General features: G+C 40.8%; 1 long non-coding RNA gene across 1 annotated transcript in view; it reads left to right on the top strand.

Moving 5' to 3' along the window:
* The window catches only part of LOC122702959, a 46407-nt gene that overhangs the window by 18064 nt on the left and 3264 nt on the right, over positions 1-25079 (top strand). Inside the window, exon 2 of the long non-coding RNA XR_006343379.1 lies at positions 1802-2003. This is a non-coding gene — a long non-coding RNA (uncharacterized LOC122702959). The remainder of the gene's footprint in view (positions 1-1801; positions 2004-25079) is intronic.

Here is a 25079-nt window from a genome sequence, read left to right on the forward strand (position 1 = left end):
TGCTTAAATATCGCTCTATTTGAGACCATCCTCAGGCACTCTAAAAATAGGGACCCCTCCCTCACCTCCCCTGGAAATTTCTTTTCTCTCACTTTGCTTTACTCTTCTTCAGCACATTCAACACCATCTAAAGCCCCATGGGACTTCCCTGGTGGTTCAGTGGTAAAGAATCCACCTGCAATGCAGGAGATGTGGGTTCGATCCCTGGGTAGGGAAGATCCCCTAGAGAAGGGAGTGGAAACCTACTCCAGTATTCTTGCCTGGGAAATCCCATGGACAGAGGAGCCTGGAAGGCTACAGTCCATGGGGTCGCAGATGAGTGGGACATGTCTCCTAAGGACAGGGATTTTATTTTTGTTGGTGCTGCAGAATCTCCAGGCTTCCCTGCTGGCTCAGACAGTAAGGAATCCATAGGGCCCGTAGTAGCCAGGTAATACATATTTGTGGAATAAAGTAATGAATGGCTTTCCTAGAAACTTCCAGGTTTCATGGAGCAGAATCACCTGGGTTCAGAAACAGGGATGAAAAACTAATGGTGACCTGAGCTAAGACATTAGGAAAGAAAGCTGGAACCAGGTCAGACCTGGTGCTGAGCTGCTTTCGGACCCTGAGACCCAGAGCCTGAGTAACAGTGTTCCAACATTACAGTAACACTGCAGCAAGGGGGGGATTGGGGTGGAACAAACTTTTGCTTGATCCAGACCAGTGTCAGCATCCAGGGCAACCTGCTCTGCAAGCTGGATGCAGGAGGTGACATCTGCAGTGAAGATATCAAAGAGTTGAGTTGAGTTGGAGGAGCGTGAGGTATGAGACCGGATCTAGGAGTGACAAGTACAGAATGGGGTCAGGATGGGGTGGCCAGGCGGGAAGACCAGCGAGGCAGCAGGGATGCAGAGAGTCCCACACTGCCAGGACTCTCAAAATGGGGAACGATAGCAGAGGGCAGACAGGACTCTATCCACACGGACTGCACTCTGGTCTGGGCAAACTCCTCTTCGGCTAAATGCAGACTTCCGTGCTCCTAGGAGCCAGGTCCTATAGCTTCTCCCCTCTGGGATTGGGATTCTTTCTCTCTCTTTTTATTTTTTTGATGTGGACCATTTTTAAAGTCTTTATTGAGTTTGTTATAATATTGCTTCTGTTTTATGTTTTGGCTTTTGGGGTACAAGGCATGTAGGATCTCATCTCCCCAACCAGGGATAGAACCAGCACCCCCTGCATTAGAAGGCAAAGTCTTAACCACTGGGCCATAGGCAAGTGTAGGGGACTGGGACTCTGCAGGTTGTGAAAGGCAGCACCCGTAGCCAGAGAAGCTGGGGGAGGCAGGGCTGATGTTCATCGCTACAGCCTAACAGATTACCTTTCCGGAGGTTCCTCCAGCTTATGTTTATGGTATTCCCCTTCTGTTCTTTTTGGGTTGTTTGTTTGTTTACAGGAAGATTAAATAACCTCACACAACATCATGCCACTCGAAAATAACATGACTCTGAGATTGTTTACCTCATTATCTCCTTGTGAAAACAAACACCGCTGTCTCCTGCCCACTCCTCTCAGGTGGGCCTGCTGTCAGAATTCTACTCTTAGAGCAACCTTACCACTCAGCACACATCATTCTTTCTCACTTGCAAATATTTCTCATAAGTCTCTGTGGCTCCCACAACCTTTCTCTTCCAGGAAGGCTTCCTTGTGAATTTTGGCTAGCATTCGTTCTAAGATCAGCCAGCTTCCCTGTCTCCTGAAAATGTGAAATATTGTTTCTTCCTAATGTTGCCCCAAATCGCTCCACATTTTATGTTTCCAGCCCAGATTTCTGCTCTGAGCCCAGACCAGTAGCATAGCTGACATCGCCATTGGGAAACCTCAAGAGAAAACATCTCAAACGTCACCCTTGAAGTTTTCCCTCTTCAATCCAGTTGTATTTCAGTGTATGACATGGGTATCCATCCCGAGGGATCTCATTTGGGTTAGCAACTCTTTCACCTTGAAAACTTCAAACAAACCAGGTATGACTTTATTCCCTTTTGCCTAACATATGCATGGCATGGACTCAACCTGACAAGTTCAATAATAAGATACAAAATGCTATATTATCCGGGGATAAGGACCATGGAAGCCCCACCCCTCTGCTGGGCCACCTTCCTGCCTTGTATGTAACGTGTCACCTAGCCTGGTGACTTGAGAGTTGTGTTTACAGCTGCACAATGAAACAAGCTCTTCAAATGGCCTTATTGATGAAAACATTCAAAATGCCATCACTTTACAATTCTTAGAGATATTTTTCTATGCTCAGTGGCTTAGTCGTGTCTAATTCTTTGTGTCCCCGTGGATTGTAGCCTGCCAGGCTCCTATGTCTATGGGATTGTCCATGGAGTGGGTTGTTATTTCCTACTCCAGGGGTCTTCCCAACCCAGGGATCGAACCCATGTCTCTTGTGTCTTCTGCAATGGCAGGTGGATTCTTTACCACTGCGTCACCTGGGGAGGCCATTTTTTTTTTCTGTAAATTTATAGAAATCATCTTTTTTAATGATCCCTTAAGAAATTCTTTCTGACCTTTTCAGAGGCCAAGTAGAGTGTGAAAGATAAAGCTCAGAAAAGTGAGTAGATTGGGACAGTAAAGCAAAGGTGCCCTTTGTTACTGGGGTAATTAGAAGACCCTGTGGTCAAGGCCACACTGACCATAGGGTCCTACAGAGTCAAAGCCCTGCCCAGGGTGAGAGAGCCAATAGGTCTCCCCACCTAACCTGTGATTCTGAGTAGCCTCGACTTTAGCTTATGAATGAACTAGAATAAACTCCCTGCCCAGTCCCCTACATGGAGAATTACCTTTTATTTTAGGCTGAAGGTCAAAGACATCTCCCCTGAGAATCAAAACCAAAAGCTGACGCTGACAGTGGTCTAGAGATCAAACTCACCTCCTTGTGAAGGATGAAAGATGTGAGCCAGAGCTGAGGGTCCCCAGGCAGCAGATGAGAACAGATACAATTTCTTTCTGAAAGAACTTCCTTGGTTAGCAATGTAGATACTCCTGATCCATCCCAGATCCACTCAGTTAAAATCGGTCAACATATGCATATATGGAAATCCCATAGATACCATTTCAATCAATGGGATGCACAGTAAGTTATAAAATGCAAAGGATCCAGGCACCATGAGCAGAAAACAACAACAACAACAAAAAAAAACAAGACTCACACCACAAAGACCTTGTTGTTGCCATAACCAGATGTTGGATGTTTTAGAACACTGCTGCTGGGCATTTATGAGCCATCTGTATGCTGAGTCGCTTCAGTTGTGTCCAACTCTTTGTGACCCTATGGAATGTTGCCTGCCAAGCTCCTCTGTCCATGGGATTCTCCAGGCAAGAATACTGGAGTGGGTTGTCATGCCCTCCTCCAGGGGATCTTCTCAACCCAGTGATTGAACTGGCATCTCTTATGTCTCCTGCATTGGCAGGCAGGTTCTTTACCACTAGCGACCACCTAGGGAGTCACCTGGTTATATTTTGATTAGAATTCTAACTCAGTAAGTCTGAGAGTTGGCCCCGGTATCCTGCATTTCTAATAAACTCTCAGGGGGTTGCCATTGTTGCCAGCCTTTGGATCACACGTTAAGTGGTAAAGTTTTGATATGTCGTTTAATGTGTTGTATCAGTTTTCTGTTGTTGCTATAAAAATTACCACAATTTAGGGTCTTGAAACAACAGAGTTTATTATCTCGCACTGGGAGTTAGCTCAGCCAAGTTCTCTGCTCCAGGTTTAGGAATGGAAAATGTAGGTGTTTCTGGCAGGGTCTCAAGAGACGGTTTTTGGGAGAATTCACTTCCAAGCTCACAGGGTTATCGGAAAAATCTGGGTTTTGGCAGTTGTAAGATTAAGGTCCATCTTCTTCCTGACTGTTGCCTGGGGGCCTCTGTTTGGTCATTTTTTGGGAGCACCTACATCTCAGAGCCAGCAAAGGTATACTGAACACTTCTCCCACTTGGGGTCTCCCTGCTTTCCCCTCCACTATGTTCTTCTTCTACTTCTTATGGGAAGAAATTCTCCCCTCTTAAGGCTGCATGTGGTTAGATCGGATCAGCCTGGGTAATCGAGGCTAATCAGGCTTATGGGCTTCTCTGGCGGCTCAGGTAGTAAAGCGTCTGCCCACCGTGTGGGAGACCCAGGTTCAATCCCTGGGTTGGGAAGATCCCCTGGAGAAGGAAACGGCAACCCATCCAAGAATTCTTGCCTGGAAAATCCCATGGACGGAGGAACCTGGTCCATGGGGTCGCAAAGAGTCAGACTTGAGTGAGAGACTTCACTTTCACTTTCTTTTTCAATCTCAGTCACATCTGCAAAGTCATTTTTGCCATTTGAAATGATATATTTGTAAGTCTCACAGATTAGGGTGTGGGCATCTTTGGGAGAGGCATTCTCTACATTATGTGTAGTAAGATATTAGGAAAACTTGATAACATCTTCAAAAACAAGAGAGTGAAAAATAATAAGGTTAATGAGAGAACTAAAGTAATTAAAAATTAAAACACTATGACAATTAAGAGTAAAATCTGTTGGAGAGAGTAAACGGAAGGTCAGACAACTGCAGGATCACAACATCATGTGGAATATGATCGAGGAAATAAACAGATGTCACACAGGAGAGTGAATTTGAAACACATGCAGGGAAGATCGAAGTTGTTAACTTGCATCAAACTGGAGTTCCTGAAGGAGATAATAGAGAGAATGAGAGAAGAATCAATATTAAAGGACATAATGACTTACAATTTCCTAGAATTTTTGAGAGAAATCAATCCTTAGATCCAGAAATCCCAATAAATCCCAAGCAGGGCGAGTAAAAAGAAATCCTTACATAGATGCATTACAATAAAACTGGAAAAAACCAAAGGTTTAAGAGTGTCTTTAAAACAGAAAAAGAAATATTACATTTACAAGTATGACAGTTTGATCAATATTTGACTTCTCGAAAGCCACAATGAAAGTCAAAAAATGTTAAAATTTTCAATATACTAAGAGGAAATAAATGACAAGGCAAAATTATATGTATGTATGATTATAATCATTATGTAATTATATGTATTATAATTATTTTATATGTAGTAATTATAATTGTAAATATTATAAAATGTATTTTAAAATGAAGACAAAATAAATATTTCCTATTAGTAGAAACTCTCAAATTTCCTCCAGGCAATATTAGAGAAATTTCTAAAGGATATATTTTGGTCAGAAGGAAAACTATCACCCATGGAATTTCTGAGAATCATGAAGTGTTGGGCAAAGAGGGTAATAAATATGCAAAAGAATCTAAACTATCATCAATTGTGTCCTACAGTAATAATGAAGTCTGTGATGTAAAAAGAACAGGAAAAAACTAAAATCAATGAGAACAATATGGCTTGGAAGTCAGAAGACAGGCAGTGGAAAATAAATGTTTTAAGATCTCTGTATTGTTCATGGGGAAGGCAACATTAGTTAGGTGCAGAGAGTTCAAGTGTGAATGTTAAATAAACAAGACTTTGTAATTCTTATAAATAATCAATATTGTATTATGGATATTAGATTTTAAAGGATTGCTATGACCCTCACATATTAATAAAAATGCAGTGCATTATCCAAATAGTGTATGAAACAACCCAGGGCCATCATAGATTTGGAAGGCTCTTTTGGAGAGGACTTTGATAAGATCAGGGGTCCCCAGGTAGCACAGTGATAAAGAACCTGCCAGCCAGTGCAGGAGATATAGGAGACGTGGGTTCAATCCCTGGATCGGGAAGATAGTCTGGAGGAGGAAACGACAACCCACTCTTGCCTGGAAAATTCCATGGAGCCTGGTGATTTCAAAGAGTTGGACATGGCTGAGCATGCACACACACTCATAAGCTTAAATCCCCTTTTTGAGTGTAATTCTGGAGGAGAGGAGAAATGAGCATGTGAATGGAATCCTTTTTTTTTTTTTTAAACACAACCTGATCTAATTCCCTTCAATGTTTCTGCCCACTGTCTTTGTTTCTGTTGCGGGCTCATCACCTTTAATTGAGACACTAACTTAGGCAGTTGCTCAAGACTCAATCCCAAACTCCCTCTTCTTTCCCATCTAACTTTTCCTCAGCCATTTTTATCCATATCTCTGCCTTTATTACCACAGTCATAGATGGTGCTGAAGGATGTGTTTGCCCATATTTCTCCTCTGAGCATCAATTCTATACCCAAGCATACCCAAGTGATGACTTGATATCTCCATCTGGTACCTCATAAGCAGTTCAAGATCAACATTTTAAAATGTAATCCCCTGATGGATTTACTCTGAATCACATCACCTGTTCCACAGAAGGCAGTGGTACCTACTGTCATATGAAAGCCAGAATCTCCTACATCACGAGGCAGATCCAGCCTGTGGCTAGTTCTGTGTTGTTCATGAGCTAAGGATGAGCCAAACGTTTTAAAAATCTTTGCTAAAAAGTAAGAAGCAGAATAAAATCAACCAAGGACAAGAATATGCAAGAGTCCACGTGTGGCCTTCAAAGCTTGAAATGTTAAAATGTTTAGGGACTCCAGATTTAGACTGATATTTGACACTTTGCCGCCATGTGCCATAACCAAACCAATGAAAAATTTCATCCATTAGTTGAATGGATGTTCCAGAATCTTTTCAGTTCTGTTTATCACCATTGCAACAATACAGGTGGGGATCTGATGGTCTCTTGTCTCAAGTAGCACCATAGGCTCCTAATTATGGTTTGTATCTCCAAATCCATTCTGAGACAGAGGAACTTTGTTCTATGTGTGCTGAGCATTTTTCAATAGCTTTGCAGTGGTCCTCAAATAAAGACCAAATTCTTCATGTCGTTTGTAAGAGACACTGAGGTCACTATCATTTTCCTTACTGGGAAAGGGCCACGGTGTGGCCTTTTCACACTGAAGGGCCTGCAATTGCTCATAAAATTCCATTATTCTCCTTCTAAAGTCTTGAGGGTCTCTAGTTATATTTCCTCTTTGATTTTTGATTTAGGCAGTTTGCATCTTTTTTCATGGGCATTTTGGAGAATGCTTTATCCATTTCATCAAATTTTGGAATAATGAGCTTTTGATTCTATTGATATTTTTCTCTATTGTTTTTGCAGTTTGTGACTGCTGCATAGTCACAATAGTCTGCATAGTTTTGCAATTTGGGAGCAGTTCCACCCTTGAGAATACAAAAGAGACGAAAAAAAAATCTATGAAAGTCACTCTGGTTGTAAGTTGTTATACTTCAGTTCCCAGTTCATCTGATATACCTTACTTTTCAGCGATCTCAAGTACCTTTTTTTGTTGTATTCTGTCCAGTTTCAGCTGTCATCAGTGGGAGGGGGGCTGGCAGTGGAAATCTCTGCGGTGCCTTGTTGCTGTTAGTGTCTCTTTCGTCCATACTGTGGGTTCATCGAAGCCAGAAAGCTTGCGTCCTTTTTCTATTAGTCCATCCTCTGTGTTTAGCAAAGCATCTGGGACATCAATATATCGTATTAGAGGTACTTAAATTCCTCTTTTTCAATATATATTTAATGCAATCATACTAGTTTCCTAGTGGTAGATATTATTACTACATTGATTTTAAATCTCATACGATGAAATCGCAGAAACAAGGATGTATTAGTTTTCTCTTGCTCCACAACAAATTATCACCAACATCCAGTTTCCGGCCAGTTTCCGTGGGTCAGGAGTTCAGGCGCAGCTTAACTGAGTCTTCAGCTCAGGGTGTTACTAGCTGTGACTGACGTGTCAGTTGGTCTGTGTTGTGACCCAGAGGCTCATTGGGGGAGAATCCGTTTTCATGCTCTTTCAGGTTATTGGTCAAATTTTTCTCCTCGTGGTTTTATGACTGAGACCCTTGGCTTCTCACTGGCTGCCCTCAGGTCCTGGACCACTGAGGCTCCCTGATATTTGGCCTTCTCCACGGCACTTCACTGCAGGATTGTTTGCTTTTTCAAAGCCATCAGGAAAAGCCCTCTCTTCGCTAAGTCATAATCTTAAATAATGTAATGTCATCCTGGAGTGATAGCATCCACCTTTGTCGTGTAACATAACCCAACCAACAGAGCACCATCTTTACCCTATTCTATCTATTAGACACAAGTCACAGGACCTGTCCACATTCCAGGGAAGGACAGTCATCACATTAGGCATCACCTCTCAGGGTATCTACCACAAAGGAGGTATGATATTTATTTATTTCATGTGAGAATTTAGAAAACGCTACTCAAGTAGACTTGGGTCAAGAATGAGTAGGGAAATGTCTTCATTTCACTTGCTGTCATGTGTTTCGTTCCATGTTTACATAAAACAGAATTGATCTATAGGAGATGTCCTTTGAATTAACAGAAGGATTAATGAGAAAGTTAAGTTGGGACTTCACTTTTGATAGAATGTGGTTCTGCTGCTAGCCTCCGGCCAAAGAAGAGTGCTCACTTTTGTTGAATGTACAAAGTGTAACATCCCTGGAAGCATAGGAAAAATCCTGGGGTAAAAGTCAGAAGCTCTTTTATAAAAAGAGGAAAGAATGAACATGTGGCATTTGGGGCATAAACTTTCTGACTAGGGTTAATTTCAGAAAGCTTTAAGTGCTTGCTAAATTTTAAGTGATCTGGTAAAAAGAGCATTAATGGCTTCAGAACAGAAAAACAAAATGATGAAGGAGATTCACCAAAAGTCCCAATTTGGAGGTGATAAATGGGATATTCATCCCCTTGTTGACGGTTCCTAAGATAAGATAACCAGACAGAGGATCTAAATACATTCAGCTGTGATTACCTCTAACAAAATAGAGTGCATTGGTAGTAAAATTATGTTTAGAAAAATGTTCGTCACATTATACTCAGAGAAATCTTAACTCACCTTTGTTTTTTGGCAAGAGATAATAATATTTATGCAATAGAAAATGCAATTTGGTATTCTTGATTAATTAGCACAGGTACTGTCTGAACACCTCTTATGTACTTGGCACTGTCCCAGTTGCTCCAGATGCCACAATGAACAACACAAGGATGCTTTAATGGAGCTTCTATTCTGGCATTAAAGATGTCCCCAATACAGATATCAGGCCCTTAATGAGAAATAGCCACTCTTTTTTTGTGGGAGTGGAGAGGGGTGGATGGTGTGAAGGGCAAAAACAGAAGCCAACTGTGGAAAGAAAATGCCTTATTTTAGCTGTTTATTACTGAGTGAACTGGGATGAAGCTAGAAAAGGCTTTATTTGAAACCGCTTGAAGAAGTTCACTTGAATGAAAAACAAAATCTGTTCCTGTGGGCAGCTGGATGAGAAGTTTGAGGCTTTGTTGTTGTCGAGAACACTGGTCATTCTCATCAAGCTATTCAGAATATTCTGGTCTCCCAAAGCAATGCCTAAGCAGGAAGCAGGTACTGGAACAATTTTTTTTTTTTCTAAATTTAAAATAAATCCAGAGGGTTTTGTGCCAAATAATCACCAGCTGCTGTGAGATCAATGTGCGTGGAATTATTAACAGGAAGCAAATTACTAACTACAACCTATGGAGAAAATTTGTCTCAGGCAAGAACTTTCTTTGAAGGATTGCGCCCAGCTTGAAAACATTTAATTTCCCCACAGTCACTCCACAGGGACCCACCAAGGGCGCCATTGGTAATAAACAAGAAGATGCTGGTTGTAAAGCTTTGGAATCACGAACTTGAAATACAGAGAGAGAAGTGTAGCAGGGGAAGATTCTATTCTATCATCGACACCTTCAGAGCTTCATATAAAAACTCTAGGTTAGTGAACAGGTCCCTGCTTCTGATCCGAGACCTTGTGCCTGTAATGTCCTCAGTAAATGTTGTCTGTTACTGGTCGGATGAACCATAACTTCACACTCATGGGATGTTACCCTACAAGAAACCTCGTGGTTTTAGTAGCTCAGTTGTGTCCGACTCCATGCAACCCCATGGACTGTAGCCCACCAGGCTCCTCTATCCATGGAATTCTCCAGACAAGAAGTACTGGAGTGGGTAGCCATTTCCTTTTCCACAGGATCTTCCTGACCCAGGGACTGAACTTGGGTCTCCTGCAATGCAGGGAGATTCTTTACAGTCTAGGCCACCAGTGAATCCCTTAAGAGACCTTGGGGATCATCTAAATAAGGTTAATTTTTTTTTTTTTAAATCCTGAGACATGTGGCCTTGATCCCAAGCCAAAACATATAATCTCCATAGAAGATTCTGTAGCTCAATCTACCCCATCAAAGAGTTTAAGAGCCCTGCTGACATTCCAAATCAAACTTTAATAAACTACAGATTTAGAACAGAAAATCACAAAAGTCTTACTGAAGAGCAGTGGGAAGGACAGGTTAGAAATGCATAGTCCTTTTCTGATATCTCCCTGGTTCTGCAGATTATGTGGAACCTGTCAGAGAGTCATCAGGTAATAAATGAAGAGCCATTGAGAAAGAGGAAGAATACTTAGCCCTAACATGTCTCAAATACCTCATACGTTGCTGAGAATGTCCACCTTGACACATAGTTCACAGAGCAAGGACTAGAACACAGGTCTTCTGACTTCAGTAGGGGGAAGGCAGCACTTACAGGGAAGGGCATGGATTACAGTCTCAGGTCTGCCCTGCAGTTCCGTGTGTGTGTGCCCGTGCACTCAGCCATGTCTGATTCTTAGCGATCCCATGGGCTGTAGCCCACCAGGCTCCTCTTTCCGTATGTCCCAGGCAATAATACTGGATTGGGTTGCCATTTCCTCCTCCAGTGGATCTTCCCAAGCCAGGGATCGAACCTGCATCTTCTGTGCCCCGTGTATTGGTTGGTGGATTCTTTACCACTGGCGCTGTCTGGAAAGCCCTACTTTGCCACCACTAACGCTGTCACACTCTCCTAAATACAGCTTTAACCTTTAATGTAATATTTGGCTTTGTAATTATTTGTGTACTTACCTATTTAAACGTGAGTTCCTCAAAGACATTTAGAACTACTTCATCTTAAGCAAGTTCCTTAATATTTGAGCTTTAGGAAAAAATGCCTTTGAGGGACTCAAATTAGATAGAGGGATAAGTACACTATTACAAAGCCAGATATACCAAATCCAGTGTTAGAATTATATTTAGGAGACTATGACAGTGTTGGTGGTGGTTGTAGGGTTAATACCAGGGAGACCTTCATAGGATTGGAGTTCTCTGAGCTGAATTTTGAAGAATAGGTGAGCTTTCATCGGAGAGCTGGCAAAATTCTGTCCTCTATGTAGGGGACATTTTATGAGCAAATTCAGAAATAGAAATGAGTATCAGCAATCCAAGCACTGCAGGAAGCCTCATGTGAGAGCCGATGGTGTAGGGAGAAGAGTGGGAGGGAATCTGATAGGAGGTGGTGGGTCATGGGTGACTTCAGTTATACACTTTGGGTTTTACTTTTAGACTGTATTTCATAGAAGAATTGTAATAAGGCAGGAATACACTTGGATTTCATAAGGTTTACACCAGCAGAAATGTAGATGATGGCTCTGACAAAGGAATGGGAGAAGCAGGACAAATAGCTAGATGATTATAGCAGTCTTCTTCGGTTCAGTTGTTCAGTCATGTCCAACTCTTTGTGACCCCAAGGACCACACCACACCAGGCTTCCCTGTCCATCATCAATTCCCGGAGTTTATGCAAACTCATGTCCATTGAGTCGGTGATGCCATCCAGCCATCTCATCCTCTGTCGTCCCCTTCTCCCACCTTCAATCTTCCCCAGCATCAGAGTCTTTTCCAATGAGTCAGTTCTTCGCATCAGGTGGCCAAAGGATTGGAGTTTCAGCTTCAGCATTAGTCCTTCCAATGAATACTCAGGAATGATTTCCTTTAAGATGGACTGGTTGGATCTCCTTGCAGTCCAAGGGACTCTCAAGAGTCTTCTCCAACCCCACAGTCCAAGAGCATCAATTCTTCAATGCTCAGCTTTCTTTATAGTGCAACTGTCACATCCATACATGACTACTGGAAAAACTGTAGCCTTGACTAGACGGACCTTTGTTGGCAAAGTGGTATTTCTGCTTTTTAATAAGCAGTCTAGTTTGGTCATAACTTTTCTTCCAAGGAGCAAGTGTCTTTTAATTTCATGACTGCAGTCACCATCTACTGTGATTTTGGATCACCCCAAAATAAAGTTTGTCACTGTTTCCACTGTTTCCCCATCTATTTGCCAGGAAGTGATGGGACCAGATGCCATGATTTTAGTTTCCTGAATGTTGAGTTTTAAGCCAAGTTTTTTACTCTCCTCTTTCACTTTCATCAAGAGGCTCTTAAGTTCTTCTTTGCTTTCTGCCATAAGGGTGGTGTCATCTGCATATCTGAAGTTATTGATATTTCTCTGGACAATCTTGGTTCCAGCTTGTGCTTCATCCAGCCCAGTGTTTCTCATGATATGCTCTGAATATAAGCTAAATAAGCAGAGTGACAATATACAGCCTTGAAGTACTCCTTTTCCTATTTGGAACCAGTTGTTGTTCTATGTCCAGTTCTAACTGTTGCTTCCTGACCTGCATACACATTTATCAAGAGGCAGGTCAGGTGTCTGGTATTCCCATCTTTTTCAGAATTTTCCACAGTTTGTCATGATCCACACAGTCAAAGGCTTTGGCATAGTCAATAAAACAGAAATAAATGTTTTTCTGGAACTCTCTTGCTTTTTTGATGAGCCAATGGATGTTGGCAATTTGATCTCTGGTTCCTCTGCCTTTTCTAAATCCAGCTTGAACATCTGGAAGTTCACAGTTCATGTACTGTTGAAGCCTGGATGGAGAATTTTAAGCATTACTTTGCTAGAGTGTGAGATGAGTGCAATTGTGTGGTAGTTTCAGCATTCTTTGGTATTACCTTTCTTTGGGATTCAAATAAAAAGTGACCTTTTCCAGTCCAGTGGCCACTGCTAAGTTTTCCAAGTTTGTTGGCATATTGAGTGCAGCACTTTCACAGCATCTTCTTTTAGGAATTTAAATAGCTCAACTGGAATTCCATCATCTGCATTAGCTTTGTTTGTAGTGATGCTTCCTAAGGCCTACTTGACTTCACATTCCAGGATGTCTGTCTCTAGGTGAGTGATAACACCATCATGATTATCTGGGTGGTGAGTATCTTTTTTGTATGTTTCTTCTGTGTATTATTGACACCTCTTCTTAATATCTCCTTCTTCTGTTAGGTCCATACCATTTCTGTCCTTTATTGTGCCCATCTTTGCATGAAATGTTCCCTTGGTATCTCTAATTTTCTTGCAGAGATATCTAGTCTTTCTCATCCTATTGTTTTCCTCTATTTCTCTGCATTAATCACTGAGGAAGGTTTTCTTATTTCTCCTTGCTATTCCTTGGAACTCTGCAATCAAATGAGTATATCTTTCCTTTTCTCCTTTGCCTTTCCCTTCTCTTCTATTCACAGCTATTTGGAAGGCCTCCTGAGACAACCATTTTGCCTTTTTGCATTTCTTTTTCTTGTGGATGGTCTTGATCCCTGCCTCCTGTACAATGTCACAAACCTCCGTCCATAGTTCTTCAGGCACTCTGTCTATAAGATCTAATCCCTTGAATCTATTTGTCACTTCTACTGTATAATCATAAGGGATTTGATTTAGGTCATACCTGAATGAATGGTCTAGTGGTTTTCCCCACTTTCTTCAATTTAAGTCTGAATTGGGCTGTCTTCTTGGGTAGATATAAAGTTCAGAAGTCAAGGATGTCAGGCAGACTGTCTGGCCTCTGCCATGGTAACAGAGGAAGCATCCATTCCAAGGGTGTAAAGGACGAAAGGTTTATGTCTTGCTCATCCTAGCTATTCATCTCAGGTCAGCTGGCATCTCTGGTCTATCTACAGGCTGTCATATCTACCTCTATCTGTAATACTCTTAAAAGCCACAATAACAATAAAAGAAGACTGACAAAGTGAGCTCAACTCTTAAAGCTTATACCATTGATGCACGCCATTTTGCACCCTTCATTGGCTGAAAGAAGATATAGGACCACACCTGGATGGTAGAGAGACACCATTCTCCTATTGGAATGGAAGCTGGATACTGATGGGGAGGGATGCATCTACCAATAATATGATGACACTGAGGATACTGACTTTTTGTGGGGAATCTCACACACCTTGTATGTTGCTTTAGCTTTTCATTTTTTTGGATAAGCTTTACAATAAAATCACAGGGTGGTGTTTGCATGTCCTAACATGTTATGGATGTTAAAAACAAATGACCAAAAGTTTATTTTCTTATTTTTATCCATCAACATTTCAGTCGTATTCCAGTTAAGAAGAAAGCTGGCAATAGATACTGATTGTCTTTATTAAACAGGGACTTCATACCCATTCTGCTGATGGTGGATTTTTTTTTTTTTTACTTCATTACTTCATTACATTACTGCCTGATAAGTTTGGCCTCCATCACTGGATTGGGCTTTGTAGTTTTCTGGCTATTTAACAAAAGCTATAGTTGAAAAACCGGTTTCCCATGTGGCTCAGTGGGTAAAGTATTGGCCTGCAATGCAGGAGATGTGCATTTGATCCCTGGGTTGGGAAGATCCTCTGAAGGAGGGCATGGCAACCCACTCCAGTATTCTTGCCTGGAGAGTCCCATGGACAGAGGAGCCCAGTGGGCTACAGTCCATGGGGTTGCAAAGAGTTAGACATGACTGAAGTGACTGAGCATGTGCACATACTTGAAAAAGATCCAGACAGCAAGGTCACAGGGTGCCTCTTTGGTGTCTTTGGAAGCTTCTGTGGACAAGTTTTACCCGTACAGATCAAGAAGGAAAATGGTTTTCAGAAGGTTAACGTCTGTGTTGCCTGGTCTATGGACCAGATGAGATGGAAGCAGTATTTTCCCATCTTTCCTCAACTGAGAATTATGTACTGAAATATGAGTTAAGACAGAGCTGTACACCACCCCCCCCCCCCACCCACTTCCCCTGGGACACATACCGTTTTGATCAGCAGTTGACCCGCTGGGTACCACATGCTTCTTTTATACTTGCATATTGAAGAGTCACCAATTTGAGCAGTGGTTATAATAGTCTACAGGATCATTATTAGGCTACTTTTTTTCTACAATGATTGTGAGCCTATTCAATCTTATTTTATTTATGTATTTGTTAAAGGCTGCGCTGGGTCTTCCTTGCTGTGTGGGGGCTTTCTCTAGTTCCGGTGAGCAGGGACTACTCTCTAGTTGTTGTGCACTGGCTTCTTGTTGTGGTGGCTTCTCTTGTTGCAGAGGATGGGCTTAGCTGCTCTGTGGCATGTGAAATCTTTCCCGAGCAGGGATCGAACCCATGTTCTCTGCCTTGGCAGGCGGATTCTTAATCCCTGGACCACCAGGTGAGAAGAGGAGAGGACTGTTTTACACCAGGAATTTAGGACAGAGATGGTTGGAGATTTCAATCAACTCTTCCCCACCTCCCCCCCAAAAAATACTGATGAAAGAAGTAGACATAAAGTCAGCAAGAATATGTCCATCTTCCTACACACCTGCTTTTGTGGGAACAATTGTATGGAGATTCAGATTTTCTAGATCAAATGACCTTCACTTTCACTTTGGAGTAATTTGTTTCCTTGTCTGATTCCAATGAGTTGTGGAAGAAGAGTACGCAGAGAATGGATTTGGAACCAAGCCTCCGCAGGAGTGTGTGAGGCTCACTGGCCTGTGAACTAGCCCAGGGGTTGCGTTCTGTCCTCACACAAAGAACCTGTTGCTAATTAAAGATTTAAGAAATACAGCTGAATAAGTAACATCAGACCAGATGGCGTTGCAAGAAGCCTCTGGTGAGGTTTGAGGCAGACAGTAATTCTGCATGATTTATCAGCCGGGTCGGGGTCTGGAATGATTGGCCCCATACACTCCAGGTGGAAATTATCTTCAAGGACTGGGGGCTCGGGGCCAAGTAGAGACGGCTCACTTTTCTTGTCTTATAGAAGAATTTTGTTCCGTTCAGTAACCTTGGAATAGAGAGATTATTACTCATTAAGCTTCATGGAGATGACTGTCTACCTTCCCTGTCTGTTTACAGGACTCAATCATCACATTAGTGTCCTTTAAGTCCTGCTGTGTAGAGAGCATTCATGTTAGATCTGTAGGCAATGCAGTAGTGGAATATTGTCCAGAATGTGTTCCTCAGGCCCTAAGGCCTTTAGTAAAATGGGGTGTAATGTATTAACAAGGAAAAAAGCTGTGTTTGTGGTCAAATAAAATCAGGAAGCACTGGTACAGCAATTAAGACTTTTTAAAAAATGTTTTACTTATTTATTTTTAATTTTTGGCTGTGCTGGGTCTTTGTTACTGCACAATCTTTCTCTAGCTGTGGCAAGCAGAGGCTCCTCTCTAGTTGTGATGTGCGGATTTCTCACGGCGGTGGCTTCTCTCGTTGCCGCCACGGGCTCTAGAAGCGTGGGCTCAGTAGTCGTGGCTCCTGGGCTCTAGAGAACAGGCTCAGTAGTCGTGGCTCACGGGCTTTGTTGGTTCACCGCATGTGGGATCTTCTTGGACCAGGGATTGAACCCGAGTCCCCTGCATTGCAAGCTATACTCTTAACTACTGGACCACCGGAGAAGCCGCAAGATATATATATATATATATATATATATATATATATATATATATATATATATATATTTTAAGCTTAAAGTTGCAGAAGTTATCAGGGCTCATAATGATTTAGGAAATAAAATGACTGTCCTGCCAACCTTGGATGAACTGACTTGTCACTGGACTCCCCCAAGGGTAGCTTTGGATCGTGTCCGGTCACTTGGCAGAGAAAGAGGAATAGAAGAGGCTACCTGTCCTCACTTTCGTCAGTACCTGGGACCTGCAGCCTCTCTGGTTCAGCCAATGTGGGTTCACAATGGTGTGAGCTAAAACCTAGACAATTTGAGTGGTCTTTGTTGAGAAAAATTGACAAAATTACTCGTATAAATACATCAGGAAAGCAGTTAGGAGTGCATACTTAGAATGAAAATATGCATCATAACAAATTGCTGGAACCTTAGAGATTTAGGTTCCAACCTTTGCGAGCTGCCTTCGGGCAGTGGGCCTGCTATGCTGACATGGAAATGCTTCCCATCGCAAATTGTCTACCACCTCACACAACTGAGAATATTACCAGCAACTCTGAGTGTTAACGGAGGGAAGAAGGGTGTCTTAGCTTGGGCTGCTACAACAATTTACTAGAGACTGGGCAGTTAATAAATGACACACTTATTTCTTTCAGTTCTGGAGGTTAGGAATTTCAAAATCAAGGTGCCAGCAGATCTGGTGTCTACTGAGAACCTGATTTCTGGTTCATAGGTGGCTGTCTTCTCTGTGTTCTCACAGGGAGTAAGGGGTGAAAGGAGGCTTTCTCAAGTGGTATTTACAAGACTCTGAGCCCATTCACAAAGGCTCCACGCTTGTGACATAATCACCTCTCAAAGATCTCACCTCCTAATAGCAACTCCTTAGAGACCAGGTTTCAACATATGAATTTTAGAAGGAACCAAACATTCAGAACATGGCAGAGGAAAGAAAATTGAGGGGCCCTCAAGCTTCAACCGCTTCAAGCTAAATGTTCCTTGGGCTTTCCTGGTGACTTAGCAGTAAAGAACCCATCTGCCAATGCAGGAGACATGAGTTTGATCCCTGGGTCTGGAAGATCCCCTGGAGAAAGAAATGATAACCTACTCCAGTATTCTTACCTGGCAAATTGCATGGGCAGAGGAGCCTGGGGCCTACAGTCCGTGGGGTCGCAAAGAGTCGGACACAACTGAGCGACTGAATACCAACAATAAGTGCCCCTTGGCCTCTTCCTCTGATATGTGTTTCTTTCCACAGGGCTGAGGACAGGACCCTAATTCCCATGTTACCAATATAAACAGTATCATAATTTAGTAAATTTTTCCTTTTAAGTTTTCTAATATCAAAAGATGAATTTTAAAACTTACTGAAATATATCTTTGTAACGGTTGTTAGCATATACTTTCTTTGAAATAAATCATAGCTAATTTTATTATAATTTTACAAATCTCCTAGAAAAATATGGAAGCATATGCATCATTAAAAACTTGGTTCACCTCTACTCAGGCCATGTTTGAATTTGGGGTTTAAATCCATGGGAAGTAATGGGCCAGTCTCCTGTGCACACTGTTTAGTGCGCTGTGGCACTAAAGTGTTAAAAAAAAGGCTACAGAAGAGCTTGCTGTTGATCCAAGAATATATCAAACACATGTTATAGAGTTCTGGAATAAACAGAATACTAATACTTGAGTTATATTCTACTTAAACCGATCTGGTGTGAACTGACAACCAATCGGATGTCTCCAAAGAAAGTCAATGAGAACAGTTAAAGGAGACCTAGCATTGGGCTTCTGAGTGGAGATTAAAAGGACTAAATTCATGCCTTAGATGACTAGCAGATGGGTGCTCCTTTAACACTGGGGACTGGAAGAGAATATTCAGAGAAGTATAACTGGGAAAGACAGAATAAAATTAAGCAAAGGAAAATTGAGCGAAGGAAAATTAAAGCAATCTTAACAGTGAGGGCTATTAAGCCATTGAAAAGCCTCCCAAGGGAAGTGATGGAAACCTCCTCGCTTGAGTCATTTCAAAATCGACAAAGCAACGGAAAACGTACTGCAGGGAGCAATCCTGTGCCGGCAGGGAGTGGACACCATGATTTAATAGCTCTTTTCTGTCTCTCATTTCCACGTTCTGTGAAATTGTATCGCAGTTAAGGAACAAGATATCTTTCACTCCGACACTGTGTTTACAGAGGCTTCAATCTGAGGCATGGAGTTGAAGAGAGAAAAAAAATGCACTTAAAAATTCTGTGTTTTCATTCTTTTTATGAACTTGGGTTTCAGACAGGGTGTAACATTGGGATTGAAGTTGAACTTTGTGTTCCTTTGACTTAACATGTAAGAACTTCTATAACTTTAATAAATGAATAATTCTAAAGTTCAGCTTGTATTTGTCCCCATGTGAAATGTAATATGAGACAAAGATTAATATTTTTTGGAATTGCCCATGTCAATGGGTATAACCAGGAAATAAGCATTAGTCAAAAACCAAGTTTAGCACAAAAGGAAAAGAAGAACACAATGAAGATATCAGTTTCTTCTTCACACCTGAAAATCTAAAGATAGATGTATTATTTAAAAAGGTGCTCTTGAATTTTATTGCTGGGTAATTCTTGCTGGGCAGAAAGCAAAGGAGAACTAAAAAGCATACTCTTATGTATGTGTATGTGAAGTCGCTTAGTCATGTCTGACTCTTGTGACCCCAGTAACCTATCAGGCTCCTCCATCTGTTAAATTTTCCAGGCAAGAGTACTGGAGCGGGTTGCTATTTCCTTCTCCAGGGGATCTTCCTGACCCAGTGATGGAACCCAGGTCTCCCACATTGCAGGCAGATGCTTTATTGTCTGAGACACCAAGGAAACCCCTTAAAGATGAAGGGGAAAGAGGAGATTGAAAAAGTTGGCTTAAAACTCAGCATTCAAAAAACTAAGATCATGGCATCCAGTCCCATTATTTCATGGCAGATAGATGGGGAAACAGTGGAAACAGTGACTGACTATCTTCTTGGGCTCCAAAATCACTGCAGATGGTGACTGAAGCCATGGAAAAAGATGCTTGCTCCTTGGAAAAAAGTTATGACCAACCTAGACAGTATATTAAAAAGCAGAGACATTACTTTGCCAACAAAGGCCCATCTAGTCAAAGCAATGGTTTTTCCAGTAGTCAGGTATGGATGTGAGAGTTGGACTATAAAGAAAGCTGAGCATCAAAGAATTGGTTCTTTTGAGCTGTGGTGTTGGAGAAGACTCTTGAGAATCCCTTGGACTGCAAGGAGATCAAACCAGTTAATCCTAAAGGAAATCAGTCCTGAATATTCATGGAAGTATTCATTCATCAGTGAATATTCATTTACTGATGGGGAAGCTCCAATACTTTGGCCACCTCATGCAAAGAACTGGCTCATTGGAAAATACCTTGATGATGGGGAAGGTTGAAGGCAGGAGAAGAAGTGGATGACAGAGAATGAGATGGTTGGATGGAATCACTGACTCGATGGACATGAGTTTGAGCAAGCTCTGGGACTTGGTGATGGACCAGGAAGCCTGGTGTGCTGCAATCCATGGGGTCACAAAGAGTCAGACACGACTGACTGACTGATGTGAACTGAATTCTTGCTTAGAGACATTAGAGCTGATCTTACAGGCCAAGAGAATATTGTAGAAGGAAACCAACATATGACCCATAGGGTTATTGTTACCATCTTTTTAAATTCCATATATATGTGTTAGTATACTGTATTGGTCTTTGTCTTTCTGGCTTACTTCACTCTGTATAATGGGCTCCAGTTTCATCCATCTCATTAGAACTGATTCAAATGAATTCTTTTTAATGACTGAGTAATATTCCATAGTGTATATGTACCACAGCTTTCTTATATGCAGAACAGAAAAAGAGACACAGATGTACAGAACAGACTTTTAGACTCTGTGGGAGAAGGCAAGGGTGGAATTTTCAGAGAGAACAGCATTGAAACAAGTATACTATCAAGGGTGAAACAGATCACCAGCCCAGGTTGGATGCATGAGATGGGTGCTCAGGGTTGGTACACTGGGAAGACCCAGAGGGATGGGATGGAGAGGGAGGCAGGAGGGTGGATCGGGATGGGGAACAGATGTAAATCCATGGCTGATTTATGTCAGCATATGGCAAAAACCACTACAATACTGTAAAGTAATTAGCCTCCAACGAATAAAAATAAATGGAAAAAAAGAGAAAACATAAACAAACTTCATTAAAATCAGTATTTGGTTTTATCTTTAAAACATTTACTTGGTGTGATTCCTAATCAAAGGTAAATTATTATGTCTTTTTAATTTTTACCTTGAACTATCATATTACTGATTACTTACTGTGTTCCAGACATGCCAAGCCATTTACTGATATAATTCTTTCATTCAACTGTATTGAATTTCTATGCTGCCCTAAACATGGCACCATGAGAATTTTTTAAGCAAACTTTCTATTTGAGTGATTTCTGATTTGCAGGTTCACAGAAGTAGGACAGAGAATGCCCCTACATTCTTCATCCAGTTTCTCTCTCCCTTAATGTTATCCTCTTACATTACTGTGTTCTGCTTGTCTGGTCTGTGAGTCTCTCAGATTGTCTTGGTTTTGATGACCTTGATGGTTTTAAGGCATCCTCACCAGGTGTTTTACAGAATGTGGGTGAGTTTTTAACTTAATAGACTTCTTTTTTAAAAGAATAGGACATGGGCAACGAGCCCTTCTTGTCGCATGTTATTTAGGTACCTGACCTCCTCATAGCTTCAGTGCCATATCTAGCGGATCCTCTGGTGAAGGAGTGATGGCCAGTTCTTCCAGGGAAAATCATTATTTTTCCTCTTCATTCTCCACACTGTGGAAAGAGTCGCAAAACTCAGAGCACTCTCAGCAGGGTGGGAGGTAAATTACCTGGACCTTCTAAGGGGGAAGTGTCTATATATGTTTGAGGTTTTGTGTAAGGGAGATTTTTCCTCCTTGCCTTCATTTACTTGTATATTCAACCACTTATTTATATGACTATGGATGTATTTTACCCTGTGGATGATAATCAAATGTTACCTTATTTATATTGTTGCTCAAGTAGTTCTGGCCATTGGTAACTCTTTCAGGTTGGCTCCTGTGTTCCCTTTTTTAAAAAAAGCTATATTCCATTTATAGCTATGTAATATATTGACTATATTCCTTGATTTGTATAATATATTCATGTAACTTATTTATTTTATACTCGGTATTTTGTATGTCTTAATCTCCTACCCCTGTTCATGTGTATGTCCGCATCACTTCATTTTTTTTTTTTTTAACATTTCCTTACTTTCTGGAATGATAAGATGCTCCAGGTTCATCATATAGATTCCCCGTCACTGTTCTGGAACCAGACATTTCTCCAAGGAGCCCTGGTGTATTTTCTAGGAGACTGTTGTTATTGTTGTTCAGTCATTAAGTCGTGTCTGACTCTTTGAAACCCCATGGACTGCACCTTGCCAGGCTTCCCTATCCTCCACTATCTCCCAGAGTTTGCTCAAGCTCATGTCCATTGAGTTGGTGATGCCATCTAACCATCTCATCCTCTGCCACCCCTTCTCCTTCTGCCCTCAATCCTTCCCAACATCAGGGTCTTTTCCAATGAGTCAGTTCTTTGCATCAGGAGGCCAAAGTATTGGAGTTTCAGCTTCAGCATCAGTCCTTCCAATGAATGTTCAGGGTTCTAGGAGAATAATATTTGTTTTTGGTTGTGCTGGGTCTTCGTTGCTTTGTACGGACTTTCTCAAGTTGCAGCGAGCAGGGGCCACTCTTGCATGGGCTTCTCATTGCAGTGGCCTCTCTTGTTGAGGAGCATGGGGTTTAGAGCATGCAGGTTCAGTAGTTGTGTCACACAGGTTTAGCTGCCCTGCACCCATTGGCAGGCCGATTCTTATCCACTGTACCACCAGGGAAGTCCGTAGTCGTGTCCGACTCTGCCACCCCATGGACTGTAGCCCTCCAGGCTTCTCTGTCCATGGGATTCTCCAGGCAAGAATACTAGAGTGGATTGCCATTCCCTTCTCCGGAAGAACTTCCCAACCCAGGGACTGAACACTGGTCTCCTGAATCACAGGCAGATTCTTTACCTTTTGAGCTACAGGGAAATCTAGGGAAGTCCTAGGAGAATAATATTTAGAAATAAATAATATTTAGAAATAAAATAACCTGGATGTTAGCATTCAGGTGTTAAGGCCGTCTCAGTGGACAAGTTAGATAACACATGTATGTATACAAACTGATGTATGTGGGATGAAATATTGCCTCTGTATAAATATGTTAGTATTCGTGTATGTACACACCCAAGCAAAGATGGGTTCTTACTGAAATATCTGACTCATACACTTACTATGAAGGCTGGGTTCATCCCAGCCTTCCCTTCTTGCTTACCTGGAATTTTCCTTTCCAACAACGAGAAGCTTCATTGTAGACATCTACCATCTGCTTCTTATTTGTCCAACACCAGTGTACATGTGAAGAAGTTTAACAATCATTAACCTATTTTGCCATGAGAAGCAAATTGACAACTAGAGTACAGTTCCTTTATCTCTAGTTTCACAGTCACCAGTTTAAGCAATAGTTTCCAGGCTATCTCAGGTCCTCTGCCCCTGTCCCCTTCAGTGAAGTTAAGTCACATATCCCTGATACTTTGATTCACTTGGTGTCCCATCCTTAGATTCCGAGGCCTCCTGGGTTAACTTGTACTTTTTATCTTGCATGCATTAAAGTTCTCTGTTTCGCATGTATAACAATATGGGTTTTGACAAGTGCATAGACTCATGTATGCCTCACCCCAGAACCACACAGAATGGTTCCTTTACTCCACTGTTAGATACCTACCGAGACTTTGTTCTCCCAGCCCCTGGTTTGTCTTTTCTTTTTATTTATTTATTTATTTATTTCATTTTCTTAGTTGTAGCTTCTGAAGAGTAGGGAATCTAAATTATCATCAGTTCCAATTTGCCTTTCTTCTTTTATGATTATGATTTATGTGTGTCTTTTTACAATCTACCTGGAAAGTTATTCTCCTATGACTTCTTACAGAACTTTAATGAATTTAGCTCTTAGGTTTAGGGCTATGATCCATCTTAAGTTAAATTTTGTGCAAAAGGTGAGGTGGGGGTCTGTAATTAATTTTTTACTTCCCAGGTGTTTAGTAAATTATTGAAGTGTTATTTTCTTTCAAAAGACTTTCTCCACTGAGAGGCCTCAGATCCTTAGTAAAAAAATCAACTGAATGTACATATGTGGGTCTATTTCTGGTCTCTATTCTGTTCCAATAATCTGGATTCACAAACCAGTAACTGTGTTTCATAGTAAATCTCAGCATCAGCTAGTGCACATCCTCCAACTTTGTTCTTTTTTGTCTCTTTTAATTTCTTTGTATTTCCATATACATTTTAGAATTCACTTCAAGCTGAACTCTGTTGGGGTTTTGAATCCATAGGTCAGCTTGAGGGAAATACATGCCCTGAAATAATTTATGAATGTGATATATCTATACATTTAAATTTCCTTTAAATTATCTCAATAGTGCTTTTTATTTCTTAGAAAGAGGTTTTGCATGTCATTCGTTATTTTTATATATAAGATTTTTGATGCAATTATAAAATTGAATTAATAAATAGAAATATATTCAGATTTTATTTCTGCTTCTGTCATTTGGAAAGGACTTTTTCCTGCAAGACTTTCTTTATTTTATTTTCATTCTTGAATTTTTGACACAAAGTCATTTTACTACTTTTTATAATTTTAATTTCTTTAATATCTATAGTAATATGCCTCTCTTTCTGCCTGGTAACCGGTGTCTTTTTTGTTTCTTGATATGTAATTCTCAATCTTTATGTTTTCATGAAGCAAAAGCATTTGTTAACCTTCTGCATTGATCATTGCTGTCTGCTTACACTTCTTTCTCTTTTCTTGTGCTCTTTTGAATTAATGGAGGTTTATTATATTATTCATCTCTCTTAGGTTGTGTGTTATTATAGTTACATATTATAAGACTTACCTCTTTCCCTGACTTTTATGTAAATAGATATTTCGTTATTACATTTTCATTTCTATTGATGTGTATTAAGTTTATATTATATTGTTATGCTATAATTTATTATTATATTTTAAATTGATCCTTACATTGTTTATTTTGACTTATTACTGCCTAGTATATTTTAGTAATTTTAGCACTTGCCACTTAGTACTAGGACCTTTATTTCCATTTACACCCACTGGATGTTTTTGGTCCTTTTTCTATGTATTTTAATTCTGTGTGTATTTTAGTCTCCATGAGGCTTTAATATTCATGCTTTGCATAGCTCACATATACTTGTATTTAATTACATATTTACTATTTTTTACTCCTCATTCCTTCTGGCATTTCCATGTTTCCATCTGGGATATTTTCTCCTTCTTCTTAGAAATTGTTGATTCCTTTAATGATGCCAACTTGCAAAAAATTCTGAGTTTTTGTTTGGCTAGAAATATATCTCTTTAATTTTCTTA

This window comes from Cervus elaphus, chromosome 11 (assembly GCF_910594005.1).
Source record: "Cervus elaphus chromosome 11, mCerEla1.1, whole genome shotgun sequence".
Lineage (NCBI taxonomy): Eukaryota > Metazoa > Chordata > Mammalia > Artiodactyla > Cervidae > Cervus > Cervus elaphus.